This window comes from Pan troglodytes, chromosome 1, assembly GCF_028858775.2.
Source record: "Pan troglodytes isolate AG18354 chromosome 1, NHGRI_mPanTro3-v2.0_pri, whole genome shotgun sequence".
Classification (NCBI taxonomy): Eukaryota; Metazoa; Chordata; class Mammalia; order Primates; family Hominidae; genus Pan; species Pan troglodytes.
In genome coordinates, this window is record NC_072398.2 from 25,426,431 (window position 1) to 25,448,168 (window position 21,738).

Below are 21,738 nucleotides of genomic sequence, written 5' to 3' on the forward strand. Positions count from 1 at the left end.
TTCCCTGAGTGAGCTATTAATCCTTTAGTGCATGAACTGGGGGAGTATGGGAGTTGCCAGGAAGGGGCTGGTGGGCCAGGGTGCTGGAACAGGGAGGGGCAGGAGGGGGCTGGGGGCAGCCAACTACCCATCCTGCTGTGACATATGACAGTCACCCAACTCCATCACCTACTCACGTCGGGGCTCCACATTTCCCCTGCCTCGGTTACATTTGTTTAATGACAGTCTAGATGTGTTTCTGTGTTTTCCCCTCAATTCAATGTTGTATTTCTCCTGGGATCAGCAACTATTTTTTTGTTGATATCCTTGACCACCTCCCTCCTTCCAGGCACAGGGCTGAGCCCAGTGACATCTCATTATTGCTGTGGCCCACCTTATTGCAGGGCCGACATTTCAGATACCCTTCTCATTTCCCTTCCCTCAGCTGTGGCTCCCTTTGGTTTTCCATCCTTGTGTCACACAGACCGTGACTCAGTGGCAAACTAAGACCTCAACTGTGGGTCTGAGACAAGTGTCTTGGTCTTCCTAGACCTCAATTTCTCCATCTGTAGAATAGGGAAAATGGTGCTGACAAAGAAATTCTCAGATGGGAGGAGACTTACAAATATAGCTCGAGTTGCTAATGCAATTCAAACGAGCCTTTGGACTTCCCTTCTGTAGAATAAGGCCCTAGGCGACTGAGGCGTTTCACACTTTGAGATTCATATGAAAGAATCTCAGGGTTGGATGGAACTTTAGGGGTCTTCAGTTCAATGTTTTTTGGTGTTGTTTTGAGATAGAGTCTTGCTCTGTTGCCCAGGCTGGAGTGCAGTGGCGTGATCTCGACTCACTGCAACCTCTACCCACTGGATTCAAGTGATTCTTGTGTCTTAGCCTCCTGAGTAGCTGGGATTACAGGCATGCGCCACCATGCCCTGCTAATTTTTGTATTTTTAGTAGAGATGGGGTTTCACCATGTTGGCCAGGCTGGTCTCCAACTCCTGACCTCAAGTGATCTGCCTGCCCTGGCCTCGCAAAGTGCTGGGATTACAGGTGTGAGCCACCACGGCTGGCCTAGTTCAATGTTTAACAAACTTTACTCAGCAAAACATGTTTCATGAGATGTTCATGAGAGGGTCTGTGGCATGTGTGGATGTGAGTATCTGGTTTTTAGTGATCAAATGAATTTGGGAAATGCTTTATACTTTTCCCTCTTGATGAGTTATAATGTGTATATTTTAATATTAAAGGCTCTGACAAGTCCTGTAGCAGAGAATTCTGTTTAACCAAGTGTGTCAACTTGAGTCCTCTGGGAAGCAAATGCCAAAACGAAGTTAGACATGCGAGAGACTTATTGGGGGTAAGTCCTGTGTAACTGGAGGGGAGAGAGAACAGGAGTAGTCCAGAAAAGCCTTCAGCCCATAACGTAAGCCTTACACCTATGAAAAGAGATGGGGAAGGAAAGGCGGTGTGGTAGGAGGATCCATAGACTGCAGTGCCACTCTGAGAAAGCCTTGGCCAACCCAGTGGGGATTCTGGGGCAAAGCTGGGCCAATAGAAGTCTGCATTGGGCAGAAATGGCCAGCCCAGTACCTCTACTGTGTTGTCATTGGCTGGAGCAGCCTGGAGAGAACACATCCTCATCTCAGGTGCTTTGCAAATGGCCAGGCACGGCACAATGGGAGGCAGAGGTGAGAGGACTACTTGAGCCCAGGGGTTTGAGACCAGCCTGCACAACATAGAGAGACCCCCATCTAAAAAAAAAAAAAATCAAATGCTTTGCACATATTTACTCATTTAATCCTCAGACTAGCCCTATAAGATAGGTCTTGTCATTGTTTCCATGTTTACAGATGAGAAAACTGAGACACCAAGATACTCAATGAGTCACCCAGGGTTATACAGTCAGTGGGTAGTGGAGTTGGCATTTGAATGCAAAACTGCTTTTGGGAACCTCTGTCCTAGACAGGGGCAACGTGGTTTGCAGAGCAAATGGGGGAGAAAATGAACATTCTAAGCCTTACTTGTCAGCACCCTGCGAAGTGCAGTGGTCACAGTCCCCAATGACTTCCTTGATTCGAAATCCAGGGAAACCTTCTCAGTTCTTACTCTGTCCAGCAGCTGCCACTGCCACTGTTGCCATTCCCTTACTTTCTTCCCTCTGCTTCCATGGACACCTCCTTCTCCTGGTTTTTCTTCCACCTTCCTGGCTGTTCTTTCTCAGTCTCCTTCACCAGCTCCTTCCTCTCCTTCCTCTTCTTGTACCTTTGTGGATTTTTTGCCTCAAAATCTACCTAGGTCAATAACTCCTATGCTTCTAATTTCCAGTCACAGGGGCCACTTGGAAATGTAGCAGTGCTTGGGGGAATATCACCAGGACACTTCCACTGGCCGGGCTGCTTCTCTCTCTGGGAGGTGGGTTATGTCCTATCCTCCCCGTTTTGCTCTCTTCTTGATGTATATACAGAGGAGGCTTTTCTATGGACTTAGAGATAGTAATTTTTTAGCATATTAATTTTGGTTTTCAGGGACAGCTAGTGGAAGTTTGATGGTGTCCAAATCATTCTCCATATAATGTAGTTTATTTTCCTTCCTTTGTTTCTTCCCATCTTTTTCTTTCTTTTCCTTTCCTTTTCTTTTTTTTTTTTTTAGACAGGGTCTCACTCTGTCAGCCAGGCTGGAGTGCAGTGGTGCGATCTCAGCTTACCGCAACCTCTACCTTCCAGGCTCAAGCAATTCTCCTGCCTTAGCCTCCCTAGTAGCTGGGATTACAGGTGTGCACCATTATGGCCCAGCTAATTTTTGTATTTTTAGTAGAGACAGGGTTTTACCATGTTGGCCAGGCTGGTCTTGAACTCCTGACCTCAAATCATCCACCCACCTCGGCCTCCCAAAGTGCTGGGATTACAGGCGTGAGCCATGGCGCCCAGCCTCCTTCTTTCCTTCCTTCTTGCCTTCCTTCCTTCCTTCTTTCCTTCTTCCCTCTCTCCCTCCCTCCCTCCCTCCCTCCCTTCCTTCCTTCTTCCCTCTCTCCCTCCCTTCCTTCCCTCTCTTTTTTTTTTTTTTTTTTTTGAGACGGAGTCTGTTGCCCAGAATGGAGTGCAGTGACACGATCTCAGCTCACTGCAACCTCCACCTCCTGGGTTCAAGTGATTCTCCTGTCTCTACCTCCTGAGTAGCTGGGATTACAGGTGTGCACCACCACACCTGGCTAATTTTTGTATTTTTAGTATTGACTCACCATGTTGGCCAGGCTGGTCTTGAACTCCTGACCTCAGGTGATCTGTCTGCCTCGGCCTCCCAAAGTGTTGGGATTACAGGCGTGAGCCACTGCACCTGGCCTTCTTTCTTTCTTTAAAAATATTTTTTTCTTTGCTTTTTTTTTGTTTTCTCCACATAGTTGAACATCCTGGAAATTCGTTTCTTTGCGTTAGTCTCTGAGAATGGGCCAGTTAGCTACAGAGCCATCAGAGTCTGAGTGTCTGGCACCTGAGCTCCTCCTTGGCCCACAGAAAGGCTCTGCCCACCAGCTCCCCAGAGAGAATATGGAAATGCTGCCTGGGACCAAATAAGGGAATATAATGAAAGGGGCCTCAGGGCTGAGTCTGTGTCTGAGTCACATTTTAGCAAAGCGGCCACATAGCTTCTGACTCAGAGCACAAGGATTCTTCAATTCTTCATGGCAAGAATGAGACTCACAAGAGCATAAGCTCAGAGGTGGAAAGGAGGGCAGAGCTGTCTCCTCCTGTCCAGTCTAACCAAGGCAGCTAAGAAGCTGAGGCCAGAGAAGGGAGGGTCCCGCAGCCCTAGAGAGGGCCGGAGCCAGCTGGGGCTTCCAGACTCTCGGGAGAGGTCCCATCCTGCTGCCCGCTCTGCAGGCTCTGCTCAGTCTGCTTGGATGCTGCGTGTGTCGGGAGGCCCTGTCACCCTGCCCCTGACCCGGCTATGCTGGGGAGACCTCAGCTTTCTGACTCATACTCAGAAGGGAGTGTCTTAGAGGAATTTCTTTCCACTCAAGCAGTCTATGGACTGATCAAAAGTGCAAGTCATGTCAAGACATAAGTGCTCTCTAACATGTATTCTGCAATGTGGACTTGAATATAAACTGAAAAGCACAATAGTGAATAATTAGAGCTGTCATCTTGGCACGTTTTATGTAACTTCTGTGAGAGCGCGTATCACCTGGTGTTACAAATATTTAGTGTCCATTTCCCCGCTAGCCCATCCATTTCTGAATGAGACACCATGTCTTTCTTGTTCACCTTTGTGATCCTGGCATAGTGCCTGGCACCTGGTGGGTGCTTGGTAAAGGTTTGTTGAACGAAGGGTCATAGGCACAAAGCATTCCCAGGGAAAACTTGTTGGCATCTTTGATGTCAGAATCATTGATTTAGGGTGAGGGAAATGCTCCCTGGGCCCTGTGTCATGCTAAAGGAGTCCCTGAATTGAGAACTTTGAGGAGCCCAGATTTACTATCCACTAGGATTGCTTCAAATGTCTGAGTTTAGGGTGGGGTGGAGTGTACCCTCCTTTACAAGAGAACCAGAAGATTCCTCCCCCAGGGTTTAATGCTTGAATTCCTCTAGGAGAAAGATAAGAATGTTGCAGGACAGAGCTGTGCAAGCATTTCTTGTTGCTCCCTCCTCCCTCTCTCTCTTTCTCTCTCTCTCTGGGGCTGACTGGTCTGTCCCTAAGTTGTGGGTGCTGGTGCTGGTGTGGAGGGGGGATGAAGGGCCCAGGACATCTCTATGGGGTCTACTTGGGACCAGACTGGCCATCAACACACAGCCCAGCCTCTCCACTTGATTGCCACTCCTGGGGGCATTTCGGTGGACTACAAAGTGCTAGAAACCATGAAGTCCCTGGATGCCCCCTTGGCCCCCTGAGCATTCTATGTAGGGATGGGGGTGGTTGGGTGTGTTCTGGGAGTAGGGTCCTGGGGGAGGGTGGTGGTAGTAATGTGAGATTGGTGTCAAAGAAAAGAAAAAATTATTCGGTGGCACTTGTTGAGGTATGATTAGGAAGGCTTTATTCAGGACCGTTGCAATAGGCATAGGGGCCACTGCAATGGGGTTTTGCGGGGTGGATAGAGATTGGGCTCAACTCTGAATATGGCACGGCCAGGTGGGAATGCATAGCCAAGAAGCAGAGTGGGGGTCAGTGACAGATAATTACTATGAGGAAACGTAAAGAATAAGGGGGATTCTGGCTAAACCCCCTAACCGAGTCTTGCTGAAGACAGGACAGGGTCATTGGACATCACCTAGATGGTGGAGGATGAGGAGCACAGTTAGATATTGGGGATGATCAGATAGCAAGGTGTTGAGGGGTTCTAGCTAAACTGACTTAGCAGGGTCCTCGTTAAAACTGAATTTTTCAAGGAAGTGCACAGATGGGCCTAGGAAAGGATCAGGAGGCTCACTAAAGTTTGGTCAAGCAAAGAATCTTTGTCAAGGGCCAGAAGAGGCCAGAGGTGAGGCCGAGAGGTGGGGAGGGACTAGCTGCTATAGGACCTTGTAAGGGCAATTGGAGGGGTTGGAAGTGAAGGGTGAAAGAGGTGAGTGTGGTGGTCAGGCTGGTGGGGAAGGAGTAGAGCTCTAGGCAGCTCTGGTGGAGAGGCTCCTGAGCTCCATCACAGGTGTTCCAGGGTCCATGAGAGCTTCTTCTGATAGCAGGACTGTAGGCCCATGGTCCTGCTTGCCCACTCTTCAGAAGCAGGCCCTGATGGAGAAGAACTTGGCTTTTTATTTTTTATTTTTAAGAGACAAGACCTTGCTCTGTCACCCAGGCTGGAGTACAGTGGCATGATCATAGCTCACTGCAGCCTCCGTTTCCTGGGCTCAAGTGATCCTCCCACCTCAGCCTCCTGAGTAGTTAGGACTACAGGCATTTACCACCATGCCAAGCTAATTTGTGTGTGTATATGTGTGTGTGTGTGTAGAGATGGGGTCTCGCTATATTGCCGAGGCTAGTCTGGAACTCCTGGCCTCAATAATTATCCTGCCTCAGCCTCCCAAGTGTGAGCGTGGCTTTATGAAGATACAATAATTTGGGGGCTTCTCCTAGTCTATTCCCACTCACGATTTTTATTTTTATTTTCACTTTTTATGTTTTTTGAGAAGGAGTCTCGCTCTGTCACCCAGGCTGGAGTGCAGTGGCATGATCTCAGCTCACTGCAACCTCTGCCTCCTGGATTCAAGCAATTCTGCTGTCTCAGCCTCCCGAGTAGTTGGGACTGCAGATGCCTGCCATCACGCCCGGCTAATTTTGTATTTTTAGTAGAGACAGGGTTTCACCATAATGGCGATGCTGGTCTCGAACTCTTGACCTTAGGTGATCCACCCGCCTTGGCTTCCCAAAGTGCTGGGATTACAGGCGTTAGCCACCGCGCCCAACCCCCACTCACAATTAAACACAGCCTGCACATGTATTTCTGCACCAACAGGTTGACAGGCTCTCATTGGAGAGAAAATAACCCGCTCCATCCTTTTGTGCAACTGGAATGATTTGTGTGTCTTGGGAAGTTTTAAAGGTCACCAAGATTTCCTGAACAACAAAAATAAGCCTGTAGTAATAAAGTTATTACACCACAATCATGCTCTTCACTGTGAGCTATAGCGGGTGGTCCTGCCCAGGCAGGTGATGACGGTAAAATGGCGCCTCCTAGGGCCCGTTTGATGTTGTATTGGCTCCACCACGTGGCAAAAAGCAGTATTGTTATTTCAAAGCAAGAAAACCCCTAATTTAGCCATGGAAAAGGAAACCTCTATCTCAAAAGGCCTTTGATGCTTTTCAGCATAAACAAGTAAAACTGGCAAAATGTCTTGTTTTGGATCTCAGGCAGTCATGACTCCAGATCCCAAAGCCCTCTGGAGTCTGATACTGAGTTCCTCATGAACTGACCCATCTATTTATGTATCTATCTGTCTATCTATCATTATTTGTGACCACACATAACGTGCCAGGCATAATGCTGGGTACTGAGGCTTCAACCGTGAACAGGATACTGTACTGTCCTTACAGAGGACATAGACAATGGGCAACAGGCCATTGCAATTCACTGTGGTAAGCGCTATGGAGACAAATTACTGAGGATCCTCACCCAGATTTGGGGAGTCTTGGGTTATTTCACTTAGCATAATATCCTCATAATATCCTCAAGTTTCATCCATGTTGTGGCACGTGACAGGATTTCCTTTCTTCCTTCCTTCCTTTTTTTTTTGAGATGGAGTTTTGCTCTTGTTGCCCAGGCTGGAGTGCAAAGGTGCAATCTTGGCTCACTGCCACCTCTGCCTCCTGGTTTCAAGCAATTCTCCTGCCTCAGCCTCCTGAGTAGTTGGGATTACAGGCATGCACCACCACGCCTGGCTAATTTTGTATGTTTAGTAGAGACGGGGTTTCTCCATGTTGGTCAGGCTGGCCTTGAACTCCCAACCTCAGGTGATCCACCTGCCTCGGCCTCCCAAGGTGCTGGGATTACAGGCATGAGGCACTGTGCCCAACCGATTTCCTTCTTTTCTAAGGTGGAATGATATTCTATTGTCTTGGATATACCACATACACTGAGAAAGTCTTTTTACATTTAATTTATTTTTTTTTATTTTTGAGATGGAGTCTCACTCTGTCACTCAGGCTGGAGTGCAGTGGCGCAATCTTGGCTCACTGCAACCTCCGCTTCTTAGGTTCAAGTGATTCTCCTGCCTCAGCCTCCTGCGTAGCTGGGATTACAGGTGCGTGCAAACACGGACGACTCTTTTTTTTTTTTTTGTATTTTTAGTCGAGATGGGGTTTCACCATGTTGGCCAGGGTGGTCTCAAACTCCTGACCTCAAGTGATCCACCTGCCTCGGCCTCCCAAAGTGCTGGGATTACAGGCACGAGCCACCACGCATGGCCAGGAAGTCTTTTTTTTGAGACAGGGTCACTCTCTGTTACCCAAGCTGGAGTGCAGTGGTGTGATCATGGCTTACTGTGGCCTTGACCTCCTGGGCTCAAATGATCCTCCCACCTCAGCCTCCTGAGTAGCTGGGACTACAGGTGTGCACCACCACATCTGGCTACTTTGTGTATTTTACATAGAAACGGGGTTTCACCATGTTGCCCAGGCTGGTCTTGAACTCTTGAGCTTAAGTGATCCACCTGCCTTGGCCTCCCAAAGTGCTGGGATTACAGGTGTAAGCCACTGTGCCTGGCCCTAAGGGAGGAAGTCATCAACTGGGGCCTGAGAGCTGAGTTCAATTAGTGTAAGGGTGGATGGATAGACGGAGAGAGGATAGGAAGGGGAGAGGGCTCCAAAATGACTGAGTAATTGGCTGGGAACTGAGAGAAGTTTCGGTGGCTGTAGTGTGGACTGTCAGATGAGGATGGTGATGGGAGATGGGGCCAGAGAAGAGAGCGGGTGCCGGGACACACAGGGCTTGTGAGTTCCGCGAAGGAGTTTGCCCAGTGTCCAGCAGGGGGCAGTAGTGGTGGTCTCCCCACCTTGTTCCTATGGGCTGATTTAGGCTGTGGTTCTGGCTGCGTGGCCTCTGTGTGTCTGTTTCCTCAGCCAGATCTTCTCTGAGTGGACAGCACTTCGAGAAGACCTACGTGGGATGGTTGGATCCTGGAGAGGCCTACAAGTAGCCATCGATTCAGTCCAGACACTATTTGCTCTGGAATGTGCGGGACTGGCTCACATTGGCTCCTGAGAGGAGGGAGAAAATGTGCGCAGGGCAAGTTGGAGACGTTATTTCTCAGTTTGCAGTTGGTTGGATCATGTCAGTCCATCAGGATATTTTAGCCAGGATGGAAACGAGCCTTCTAGAGCATTTAGGATGGGGATTGCCACTTGGGGAATTAAAGGCAATAATGACAAAATGAGCTTATCAGAGGACCTAGTAGGATTCTCATTCCTGTGGCTGGGTACTGTTGACAGGAGGGCAGCTTCCTGGGCACTCGAAGGCAGGAGGAACTTGACTCTGAACACGGCTAACGTCCTGTATTGTACAGCTGTGGTCATGCTGTGAAATTCTTGTGTCTTCTAGTTATATTTAGAGGAATTATATCTTTTTACTGTGTCTGTTGGTATTTTTACATCAATCACAGTCCATCTTGTAACAATAAAATAATCTTTCAAAAATGTTTTCTGTTTAAATTAGCCTAAAACTCTCCCTTTCTCTCTCTTTCTCTTTTTGAGACACGGTATCACTCTGTTACCCAGGCTGGAGTGCAGTGGCACGATCATAGCTTGATTATATCTCACTGCAACCTTGACCTCCTAGGCTCAATGATCCTTCCACCTCAGACTCCTGAGGAGCTGGGACTACAAGCACACACCACCATGTCCAGCTAATTTTTTTTTTGTAATTTTTTGTAGAGGCCAGGTTTTGCTATGTTGCCCAGACTGATGCTGAACCCCTGAGCTCAAGCAATCCACCTGCCTTGGCTTCCCAAAGTGCTGGAATTACATGTGTGAGCCACTGGGCCCACCCCCTAAAACTATCTCTCATTTTTCAGCAAAAAATCTGATGAGTACTAATTCCCTTTTCTCCCAACTTTGTGTCTAAGATTTTGAACGTTGGGTGTTTAATGTCTAAAGGTATTTTCCTTCATGAAAACATGCAGGAGAGGGAGCTGCAGCTGCAAACTAATGTTCTGAGGCCTCTTCTCCCTGTTCTCCTGCAGGAAGTCCGAGGTTCATAGCACTGTCACTAAGAACACATCTTAGATAGCAGGGCCTCCGGATAGAAAGTGCCAGGGGCCAGAGGAGACCAGGCTTCCCCTCCACAGGTATTAGTGTGTATGTGGGGGTGAGTCTGTTGTGGCTTGGGGCTGTCCCTGGCCATTCCACTGAGAAATGAGCCTCATGTGCTGGAGGGCCGCCTGCCACTCTGGTCCTTTCTGCCTATGATCCAAAGGGGAGGATGGTGCCTCGTTAGCCTCATCTCACTTGTTCCCTGTTAGTTGATTGGGAAGTGTGGCCAAACCAGTCTGCCTAAGACTACACACCCTGAACTGATATGATGGAGGTTGACACCAATCTTTTGGGGGGTCTTTTGGAGGATTTAAAAAAAAATAAACTTCAGATTTATCAAAAATTATGGAAAAATTGCAAGACTAGTCCAAACCCCTCCTGCATATTTTTTACCCAGATTCACCAATTATTTACCTTTTGCTTCATTTTTGCTTTATTATTCTACCATCCATCCATCCATCCATCTACATACACACCATTATATGCATATACATAGCATTATATCCCCATTACATATGCATATATGTGCTGTGTGCCTGTGTGTGTATATTTTTTCTGAACCACTTGAGAATCAGTTGCAGACATTGTGCCCATTTACTCCTAAGTACTTCAGGGTGTATGAAAGTCAGAATATTTAACACTGGCATATTGCTATTATTTAATCTAATTGATATTCAAATATCATCAATTTTCCCAATAATATCTTTTATAACCTTCATAATTTTTTTCTCAGGTAAATGATCCAATACAGGATCATGAAATGCCTTTAGTCATTATGCCTGTTTAGTCTTCTTTAATCTAGGGCAGTTCCTCAGCCTTATTTTGTCATTTGTGACCTTGACATTTTTGAAGAACACACTCTAGTTAGTTTGTAGAATGCCTCTCAATTTGGATTTGTCTGATGTTTCTTTATGAATAGATTGAAGTTATGCATTTTTGGCAATAATATCATAGAAGTGATATGTCTTTCTCAGGACATTACATCAGGAGGCACATGATATCGATTTGCCCCATTTCTGATGATGATAATTTCGAGAATTTAGTGAAGGTGGTGGCTGTCATTTTCTCCATTGTAAAATTACTATTTTTAAAATACCTTTGAAATTAATCAATTATTTTTTGGGAACTACTTTGAGAACATATACATATTCTGTTCCTCAAAAAACTTTTACCTACTAGTTTTACATTCATTGCCTGAACCAACCACTACTATGATTATTATAAAATAGTGTTTTTAAAAATTATAATATTTCCTCTTCCTTTATTGGCTGGTATACGACTGCTAGGAAGAGTTTTCCATTATCTCCCAGTCATTTACATAAATAAGGGCAGATAGGTTCCTATATTACTCAATGGATTAAATGCATTACTATTATTATTTATTTTGATGCTCAAATTGCCCCAGATTTTGCCAGGGAGAGTCCCTTCAGGACAGCTCCTGTGCCCTTCTGCCGTGTCCTCATCATTCTTCGAGCACCCCCTTACTTCCTGGAACATGAAGCTATTCCAGATTCCACTTATAATTTTTCTGCCCTAGTTCTGGAATTAAACATTTCTTTTTTTGTGGGGGGAAATTAAGCATTTCTTCAAGGAGCCTTTTTTTTTTCTTCTTTTTCTTTTTAGTGGGGAATAGTATTTAGAAACCAAGATCTGGGTGCTTAGTGCTACTGGAATTGCTTCTACTGCCTCAAGGCAGACAGATCTCTGTTCTCTGTATTAGAGGACACTCTGTCCACTCTCTAGCTAACAGGCCCAGCCAAGAATTTTCTTATTCTTTTTTTTTTTTTTGGCGGAGTCTCCAGGCTGGAGTGCAGTGGCAAGATCTCGGCTCACCGCAACCTCTGCCTCCCAGGTTCCAGCGATTCTCCTGCCTCAGCCTCCCAAGTAGCTGGGATTTCAGGTGCCTGCCACCATGCCCAGGTAATTTTTGTATTTTCAGTAGAGATGGGGTTTCATCATGTTGGCCAGGTCAGGTCTCGAACTCCTGACCTCAGGTGATCTGCTCACCTAGGCCTCCCAAAGTGCTGAGATTACAGGTGTGAGCCACCATGCCAGGATGAATTTTCTTATTCTTTAGGAGAATGTACCTTGATTTGATTTGTTATTCACTATTGAATGGGGCCAAGACCATAATGTTACATACTAACATGTAGATTTTTGTCTAGTATAGCTACTAATAATTTCATTCAGGGAAAAAAAATAAAACAACAAAAACTAAAACAAAAAATAAAACCAAACAAATAAACAAAAACCCTAAATCCCAAAGGTTATAGTCTTCTTGCCCTGTATAACATTAACCAGTTTTGTATACCACCCCAAAATTCTATTTTAACATCTTTTATTCAGTGCCTATAATACTTAATCTCTCAAGTTCTCTTGAAACCAGCTTTACCATCCCACTCATTCTCTCATTAATTAGGTAAATGAGTTTTTAAAAAACCAGGTACATAAATCCTAAACATAATGCTCTCTTTATAAAAGTAAATAAATAAAATACAATTTTAACTCATAAAAAATTATACCCACGCTGGTGCAGAGCCTCTCCTTTAATCCCAGCACTTTGGGAGGCCAAGGCGGGTGGACCACCTGAGGTCAGGAGTTTGAGACCAGCCTGACCAGCATGGTGAAACCTTGTCTCTACTAAAAATACAAAAATTAGCCAGGCGTGGTGGCAGGTGCCTATAATCCCATCTACTTGGGAGGCTGAGGCAGGAGAATTGCTTGAACCCCAGAGGTGGAGGTTGCGGTGAGCCGAGATCGTGCCATTGCACTCTCTAGCCTGGGCAGCAAGAGCGAAACTGTCTCAAAAAAAAAAAAAAATTATACCCAGCTGGGTGTGGTGGCTCACACTTGTAATCCTAGCACTTTGGGAGGTCCAGGTGGGTGAATCATTTGAGGCCAGGAGTTCGAGACCAGCCTGGCCAACATGGTGAAACCCCGTCTCTATTAAAAATACAAAAAATTAGTTGGGCGTGGTGGCACATGCCTGTAGTCCCAGCTACTCAGGAGGCTGAGGCAGGAGAATTGCATGAACCCGGGAGGTGGAGGTTGCAGTGACCTGAGTTTGCACCACTGCACTCCAGCCTGGGTGACAGAGACTAGCTAAAAAAAAAAAAAAAAAAAAAAAAAAAAAAAATTATACCCTGCCACTTGAATTTAAATTGGCCTCCAATTCCAAATGACCACAATGTGATTTATTTTAACCTTCCCTCTTTCCATATTTGTAATTCTCTTCTCCAACAGTGAGAGATATTGCTTTCATCCTTCTGAATATATTTATTTATTTATTTAATTCAAGAATACACAGAAAGTAGTTTTAGAATCACAAACCCATACTACCATGAAAATTACAACTACCAACTAGGTTAGGGTTCAATGTTTGTTTATAGTTCGTTTTGTCCTTACTGAGAAGATATAGTCAAAATGCTACAGACAAAGTCTCTTGAATTACTTAGTTTCCCCCCTATTCAATAGATTCTTTTTGAATCTGGCTGGGCACGTGGTGGCTCACGCCTATAATCCTAGTACTTTGGGAGGCAAGGAAGGATTGCCTGAGGCCAGGAGTTTAAGACCAACCTGACCAACATAGCTAGATCCTATCTCTCAAAAAAAAAAAAAAAGAGAGAGAGAGAGAGAGATTCTTTCTGAATCTAAAATCTGTTTAGAACAGGAGTGGCTTGGTTTACTCCACTACCCTTAGTTAGAGTGTTCCTAACTGTGGCGGTTCCTTTCACATGAAAATAGGGCCCTCACTTTTTGTATAGGTGGCCATAGACATATAATAGAAATAACAAACAGACAAGTAGCAGGATATACAAAACAGTTGCGTTTTGATCACTTCCCAGGAGTTGTGCATTCAATTTACCAGTGACTTCGTGTTTCTACTAGCCTTTTGCTGATATCCTAACTACACATTAGTTCTTTCCACCCCACATGGAAAATGACAGTATTGGCATACTTTAATTAACCCCAGATAATTTTCTCTATTTAGAACTCTGAGAAGTTGATCTCTCTCCAGAGGACCCCAGATAATAAAAAGCATTCTAATTCTCTAGAGTTGGGCCATTCAAAGCCAGTTTTAAACAAGAGGTTGAATGATGTCCCCACATGTTCAGTTTTATATATGGTGTTAGCATACTTCTGGTGATAAGGGAGTTTTGTTAATGACTCATATAAATGACAGCTTAATTTTTAGTTTTTAATAGTTGTGCTGTGTGCTTTGCTCTCATTTTTAATAGTTCACTGTGTGATTTGTGTCCTGTTAGGAACAGGATTCTAACAAAGCCTAACTCTGGGTGAAATCTGGAGTTTATCATCAGGCCCCTGGCCCTGTTGTATCACCCTTTCCCACCTTGATGGTAGTCTCCCTGTTTTCCTTGTGTGCAGTGCCCTGAGGAGATCTTTTTCACACATTTAAAAGTCTTCTTTCATCAAAGTATCTGAAAGTCAGTCACATGAAGTTGCAAATAACAGATAATAGCTTAAAGTGTCACTCTTCTCTCCTAGACTCCTACAGGACAACCAGGGACAATCATCTTCACAGGAACCTATCCTCCCTGCTGGGTATGTAATTTGCATAATTTATAGGGCTGGGTGCAAAATGAAAATGTGCTTATCTTGTTAAAAATCCAGGAAAAAAACTGTAATTAAAATACTAAAATATAAAGCCTGCGTGGTGGCTCACGCCTGTAATCCCAGCACTTTGGGAGGCTAAGGTGGGCGGATCACTTGAGGTCAGGAGTTCAAGACCAGCCTGGCCAACATGGTGAAACCCTGTCTCTACTAAAAAGACAAAAATTAGCCGGGCACGGTGGTGGGGCGCCTGTATTCTCAGCTACTTGGGAGGCAAGAATCGCTTGAACCTGGGAGGTGGGGATTGAAGTGAGCCAAGATCGTGCCACTGCACTCCATCCTGGGCAACAGAGTGAGACTCTGTCTCAAAACAAACAAACGAACAAACCCCTAAAATATAAAGCTTTTTTTAAAAAAACAATTTTTATAAAATGTCATAGGGATAATAGTGATATATGAGTAATGACTAAACCTACAAATTGCAAAAATGTACCATTTTTTGTTTCACCAATTTATATAATACGATGGATAATAATACTTTATTAATGTGAAATCTTGATTGGTCATAAGATTTTTCTGACTCACTTCTCTGCAAATCATTTCTAAAGCCATCAAAATTTATATATATATATATATTTTTAAAAAGGGGCTATGCTAATCTTCTCTGTATCGTTCCAATTTTAGTATATGTACTGCTGAAGTGAGCACCAAAATTTATATTTTCAAGATGATGACAGCAGAGTAAGAAATAAAAATAAAATCCTAGGCCTCCCAACCGACTGAATGGAGTGCCTCTCAGCCAAGTGGACCCCAGAGGAAACTTAAAAACTGAGTTCCCAGCCATAAGGGGATGGGAGGTCAGATACACCTCAATATGCCCTATCCTTATTCATCTTTAACCAGAAATTTTTCCTAAGGAGTACACGGAAATCAGCCCTGGGGAACAAGATACAGATGACTCTACTTCATTGCCTTTAGCCAGTCATCTGAGGCCATGACTGGACTCCCCCTTCCTTTTTGTGTGTGTTTTTTTTTTTTTTGAGACGGAGTCTCGCTCTGTTGCCCAGGCTGGAGTGCAGTGGCGTGATCTTGGCTCACTGCAAGCTCCATCTCCCAGGTTCACGCCATTCTCCTACCTCAGCCTCCTGAGTAGCTGGGACTACAGGCACCCGCCACCAAGCCCGGCTAATTTTTTTTGTATTTTTAGTAGAGACGGGGTTTCACCGTGTTAGCCAGGATGGTTTTGAAGATCTCCTGACCTCGTGATTCACCTGCCTCAGCCTCCCAAAGTGCTGGGATTACAGGTGTGAGCCACCATGCCTGGCCTTTTTGTGGTTTTAACACAGCAACTAACCAGCATTCCTTCCTGGTAAGAGATCACTGACCACAGAGTGGTTCTCAGCAGTTTGCAGAAGATGCACGTTGAAGGTTTTTGTGTTCTCTGTTTCACCTTTTGATGTCAGAGGGCCAAAAACTCCACCCTTGGATCATGCAAGCATCATCATTTTTTGAACATGTGACGCATGAAGAGGCATGAAGCCCAATTGCACATGTGCATGTTTCTCTTTTCATAAATATTCATGACTCCTCCTATTGTGTACTAAATATGTATACTTAGCCAAGCCATTCATTATACATTCCTGTTTTATCCATCCCTGCCTCGAAGTACCTGTTTCTGACTTCTGTCACAGGCTACACTTCCCAGCCTGTAGGAATGGCCACCTTGCAGATTGCAACACTTCATGAGAAATAAACCTCTTATTTCAAAATTTATGAACCTCACCACTCGTTAGTTGACAAGAGTATTAACCTAAGCATGGGGCCCCTCTTGGAGCAGGGCCCTTATGACTGCATAGGTTGCTGCCCATGAAGCTAGCCAGCCCTGCTGACCTTGTTGCTGGTTTTCCAGGAGTAGATGCTGAGATTGTGCTTGGTGTACAGAGTATTTATTAGGAATCAACATCTGTGGATGAGAGGAGGAGGAAGCAGTCTTGGGCAGAGGAAAAAGTCAAAATGTGATGCAATTGTGACAAAGCTTTGGCCATTCCTGTGGGATGTTCTGGACCATACACGGCCCATCAGAGATGCTAGATTAAGCCAAAATGTCTGTGTCTTTATACCTTGCTTCTATCAGTCATTGGATGTGAACTGCCCCAACTTTGGGAGGTGGGATTAGCAGAAAGTTTCCAGGTCTCAAATCCTTTAGAGTTTGTTTCAGTTGCAGAGAGCTAACTCAACCGAGGGCACGGCCCTCCCAGGCTGAGCAACATCCTGCTTTCTCTTCTGAAGAAAACAGCAGCAAACCAAATCCAGCTCTCTATATATGATAATATATCACAGCCAATAGCTGAGGTCAAGAATAGTAGATTGACCACGTGTGGTGACTCACGCCTGTAATTCCAGCACTTTGAGGTGAAGGTGGGAGGATCGCTTGAGGCCAGGAGTTTGAGACCAGCTGGGCAACATAGTGAGACTCTGTCTATACAAAAAATTAAAAAAAATTAACCTGGTATGGTAATGTGTGCCTGTAATCCCAGCTACTTGGGAGGCTGAGGTGGGAGGATCACTTGAGCCTGGGACATTCAGGCTGCAGTGAGACATCATCGTGCCACTGCACTCCAGCCTGGGTGACAGAGCAAGACCCTGTCTCAAAAAGAAAAAAAAAAAAAAAAGGAAATTGCTTTAACATTAGGGAATCAGAGAATCAGTCACTGATGGATTGATATATATTAACAGAATGATGCATAAAGATACAGATATAGAAAGGTTGAAAATAAAATGATGGAAAAAGATATACTATGTGAACATTATGAGAAGGAAGCTGGCGTAACTATATTAAAATCAGACATAATACTTTAAGGCAAAAATCATTATTAGAGTTAGAATGAGGTTGTTTGTGATGATAGAGGCTCAAATCAAGAGGAATGTTAAAAAGGAAGAGGGATAACTCAAGGGAAGGTCAGCGAAGATTGTGGAGGAAATTGTGTGTTTCCAGGAAGCTCCAGGCTCCTCACATTTTCCCCACCAGCCAGCAGATAGATATTCCATAGTTTAATTTCTTTAGCTTAGTGCTTTATTGTATAGTTAAAATTAAAAAAAAGAAAGCAAGAAAGGAAGGAGCCATCAAGTTATGAAAGGACATTGAAGAAACTTAAATACATATTACTAAGTGAAATAAGTTGTATTAGTCCATTTTCATGCTGCTGAAAAAGACATGTCTGAGACTGGGTAATTTATAAAGAAAAAGAGGTTTAATGGACTCACAGTTTCACATGGCTGGGGAGGCCTCACAATCATTGCAGAAGGTGAAGGCACGTCTTATATGGCAGCAGACAAGAGAGACCTTGTGCGGGGAAACTCCCATTTTTAAAACCATTGGATCTTGTGAGACTGATTCACTATCATGAGAACAGCACTGCAAAGACCTGCAAAAGTCATTATTAGAGATAGAATGGGTTGTTTGTGATGATAGAGGCTCAAATCATTTTTCCCCATGATTCAATTACCTCCCACTGGGTCCCTCCCACAACATGTGGGAATTGTGGGAGCTACAATTCAAGATGAGATTTGGGTGGGGACACAGCCAAACCATATCACTAGTCCATCTGAAAAGGCTACATAACATATAATTCCAAATATATGACATTCTGGAAAAGGCAGAGCAATGGAGACAGTAAAAAAAAAAAGATTTCTGGGTGTTTGGTGAGGGGTAGATGAACAGGCAAAGCACAGAGGATTTTTAGGGCAGTGAAAATACTCTGTCTGATACTATAATGGTGGATACATATTATCATATATTTGTCAAAACCCATAAAATATACCATACTAAGAGGGAACCCTGAAGTAAACTACAGTGATAATGACATGTCAACATAGGTTCATTGATTTTAACAAATGTACCTCACTAGTGTGAGACATTAATAATTGGGAAGCTGTGTGTGTGTGAACATCTTACTTTCTTCTCAATTTTTTGTAAAGCTAAAACTGCTCTGAAAAATAAAACTATTAATTAAAAAAATTAATAGGAGTCTGTGTACAGAGATTCTTTTTGTACAAGGAAAAAAACCAACTCAAATTAAGCCAAAAACAAAAGTAAATGCATGATAGGTCTTGGTCCTGCTGCTTGATGACTTAAATCTAAGGTTATGGCAAAACATCTGAAGCTCATTGCCAGGCTGTGATGGTGCAGGACCCTAAACAGAATGCTCACAATGGAGGGGCTCATGATATTAAGCCACAGAGGCACTATGAGAAGCTTGCCACAGGTGACAGCGACAGAGCTGTGAAACTTGCCTGTGGATCTATAATTTGGAAGTGGCCCACAAGATGAACTCCATGGGAAAGAGTTGGGCAGATAGATACATGGCAGGGCTGCTGAGTCCTGTGTGCAGGACACCCAACACGAAAACCTCATCCATTTTATGCTGTCGCCTCTTTTCTTCCTCCAAAAACCCATATGATGTATATTTCTCTTACCTTTTTTCCCTGCAGTAAACCTAATCCTATAGATGCAAGAAGGCCTGTATATACAGAAGCAATCCTGCAGTCAGCAATGGAGCCTCTCTTCTCTTAAGTGACAGAGAAACTGAGTCACAAAATAGTCTAGGAGTAGAATGATGGTTGCTAGAGGATACAAGGAGTGGGAAATGTGGAGTTGGTGTTCAATGGAGATAAAGCTGCAGTCTTGGAAGATGAAAAGATGAAACCTGTGGTTTTGGAGATGGATGGTGTGATGGTTGCATAACAATGCGAATGTACTTAGTGCCACTGCACTGTACACTTAAATGCTAAACCTAGTACATTTTATGTTATATATATTTTATCACAGTAAAAAAAAGTCCAAAGTAAATGCATGCTAAAGATTCTGGAATGTCATTGTAAAACCAAGGTAGAATACGCATGCCTCGGGAATAACCTAAACAGAGACTCAGAAAACATTGGGATCCCCTTTTCAAGGTGGGAGGAAAAGTGCCCAAACTTTATTTTTCCCAGCTTCAACCATCAGATTCAAGTCCAAAAATCTAGGGAAAAAACTCATTGACCCGTGTTGGGTCAGGTACAGTCTCCCATATCAACCAACTATGCACAAAATGTGCCCATGCCACCAGGACTGTGGGGTGTGTGGTGGCCAATTTTGGTAAATACTCCATGTGCATTTGAAAAGAACACAGACTTTGCTGCTGTTTGGTGCAGTATTCTACATATGCTAAGGGGGCTAAGTTTGTTAATTGTGTTATTCAAATCTTCTATATCCTTATTGGTATTTTTGTCTGCTTGTTCTATCCGTTACTAAGAGTATTGTATTAATATCTCATATTAAGATTGCATATTTTCCTTTTTGTCTTGCCAATTTTTATTGTACATATTTCTTGGCTATGTTGTTATAAGTATACAGTTTTACTACATCTTCCCAATGAATTGATCTTTCATGATTATGAAATGTTTCTCTTTATCGCTAATAATGCTTCTTGCCTCAGGGTGTTCTTTTTCTGATATTATATAGCTATATCATCTTTCTTTTGGTGTTTGCATGCATTTCTTTCTGTACTTTTATTTTTAACTTTTCTATATCTTTATAGTTAAGCTATGTCCCTTTGTTGCTTTTAACTAGGCTGAGAATTTTTTTAATGCTGTCATTTAGATTTAATGGAATTACTAATATGTTTGCATCTAAACCTACTTTCTTCTTTTTGCTTTTTGTTTGTCCCATCAAGTCTATGTTTTCCTTCCTCTCCTTTTTTTTTTGCTTTCTTTTGGATTAACTATTTTTTATTATTTCATTTCACCATTAGACTGGTTTTTACTATCCTTTTGGTGGTTATCCAAAATGTCAATAATGCAGAGGCTAAGAAACCCTGACTAACCTCTTATTTTCTCTAAACTGGCAGTAAAATCTAGAGGTTTGATTGGATTCAGTTTATTTTTTGGGGGGTGGACAGAGGTCTTCACAGATGAACCTATATTGTACACCGTATTATATGAGAAGGCAATAATGTCCCATGCATAGATGCACAGATTGATAAGTGGGCTTAGGTGTTTCAGTCAGATCCATCTATTATAAAGTTCTCCATTCGTCTTTCATCTAATTGTGTTAGCATCCATTGATGATGGCTACCTAGACTCATTATGTCATTAAGGGTTGCAAGACGGTGACTCCTCTATCACTTGTTCTCCTATTTGCTGCAATTCTTAAGAAGAGCATTGCCTTGCCAACTACTTACAGTCCACACAGGAAAGGTAGGATAAATGCATGATTGATGAAGCAGGAAAAGAGTGTTACTATGCAATATTACACCAAGCACTTGGTTTTAAATTAATCTGAGGCCTGTTGGAGGAAACAGACATCTAGGGGGCAGCAGAGACCACCAGTTGCTGGAGCCATCATTGATACCTTTAACATGAGTTATCTCTGACTGCTGTCGCTGCACAGTTTAATTTCAGCTGGCTAGAATCCCAGCTGCTCTGAGAGGCCATATTCCCTTGCTGGCTGCAGTGAGGAGCTGGGTTTGTCTCTGGTGCCTCCTGGTCCTTGTTACCTGCTGCTGGAAGGTGAGGGAGTATCTCACCTGGGACTAGCAGAGGAACCCAGCAGTCCTGTGTTGGGTCTAAGGGGGAGATGTGAAGGGGAGAGTGGACTCTGTGACAAGAATGCAGACTCCATCAGTTCAACTCCCTGGGTGCATTCTACATAAAGTGATCGTTTGTCACTTTAAACAGTGTCAATATGGTATCTTGGATAAATGTGTGGGCTTTTAGCTAACACACTTGGGTTCCAATCCTACTCCTGCTACTGAGGAACTGTGGATGAAGCTCAGCTTTCTCACCTGTAGAATGTGGCTGGTGATAGTTGCTATTGCACGGCATTGTTGCAGAAGCAGGAGATGGTGTGTGTAAAGGGGTCAGCCGGGGACCTGATGAGCAGGCGTGTGTGTGCACCTGTGTGCTGTCGGAGCAGGGAGCCCCTCACTGTTCCCTGGTGAGGCTCGGCCCAGCTCCCAGGCTGATAGCTGTGTTCAATGCCCAGCAGCCTTTCGCCTCCAGAGAAGTGTAGCTTGACAGGGTCACAGGAGGGCTGGGCTCCGGGCTCCCATGCCCTCTGTGTCAGATGAGCACAGGAAGACCCAGGGTTAAAGTGACTTCTCCAGGTCACTCAAGAATGTGGCAGAGCAGAGGCTGGAATCTAGATTTGCAGACTCTCAGTCTTGAGCTTGTATTGGCTGCATCTAAGTTACTATTTTCTCTGGATACTCTTACTGCTTCTCGAAATCCTTAGGTTGTCTTGGTTTAAGTTGTAGTCGCAAACATTTTCAGAGACTCACACGTGAAATGAGCCCTCAGTATACATGTGTACTTTAATTCATACAATTATACTCATCACGGGCTTAACTATACTCTGTCTCTTACCAGTCCAAGAGTGTGAAATACAAAGTTTGAATATGACTTATATATTTA

General features: G+C 44.0%; 1 long non-coding RNA gene and 1 other non-coding gene across 3 annotated transcripts; one reads left to right on the plus strand and one right to left on the minus strand.

Annotated features, from left to right (window-relative positions):
• Positions 1 to 1,317: 1,317 nt before the first annotated feature.
• On the plus strand, positions 1,318 to 18,864 carry LOC107970307 (uncharacterized). 2 transcript variants are annotated; one of them, XR_010156710.1, is made up of 3 exons: positions 1,318 to 1,339; positions 14,221 to 14,277; positions 18,778 to 18,864. It is a non-coding gene; the product is annotated as an uncharacterized LOC107970307 (long non-coding RNA). The 2 variants fall into 2 exon arrangements; XR_010156709.1 differs by lacking the exon at positions 1,318 to 1,339 and adding an exon at positions 2,372 to 2,394.
• LOC112207066 (U6 spliceosomal RNA) lies at positions 14,890 to 14,994 on the minus strand. Its single transcript, XR_002941544.1, has one exon. It is a non-coding gene; the product is annotated as a U6 spliceosomal RNA (small nuclear RNA).
• Positions 18,865 to 21,738: the final 2,874 nt, after the last annotated feature.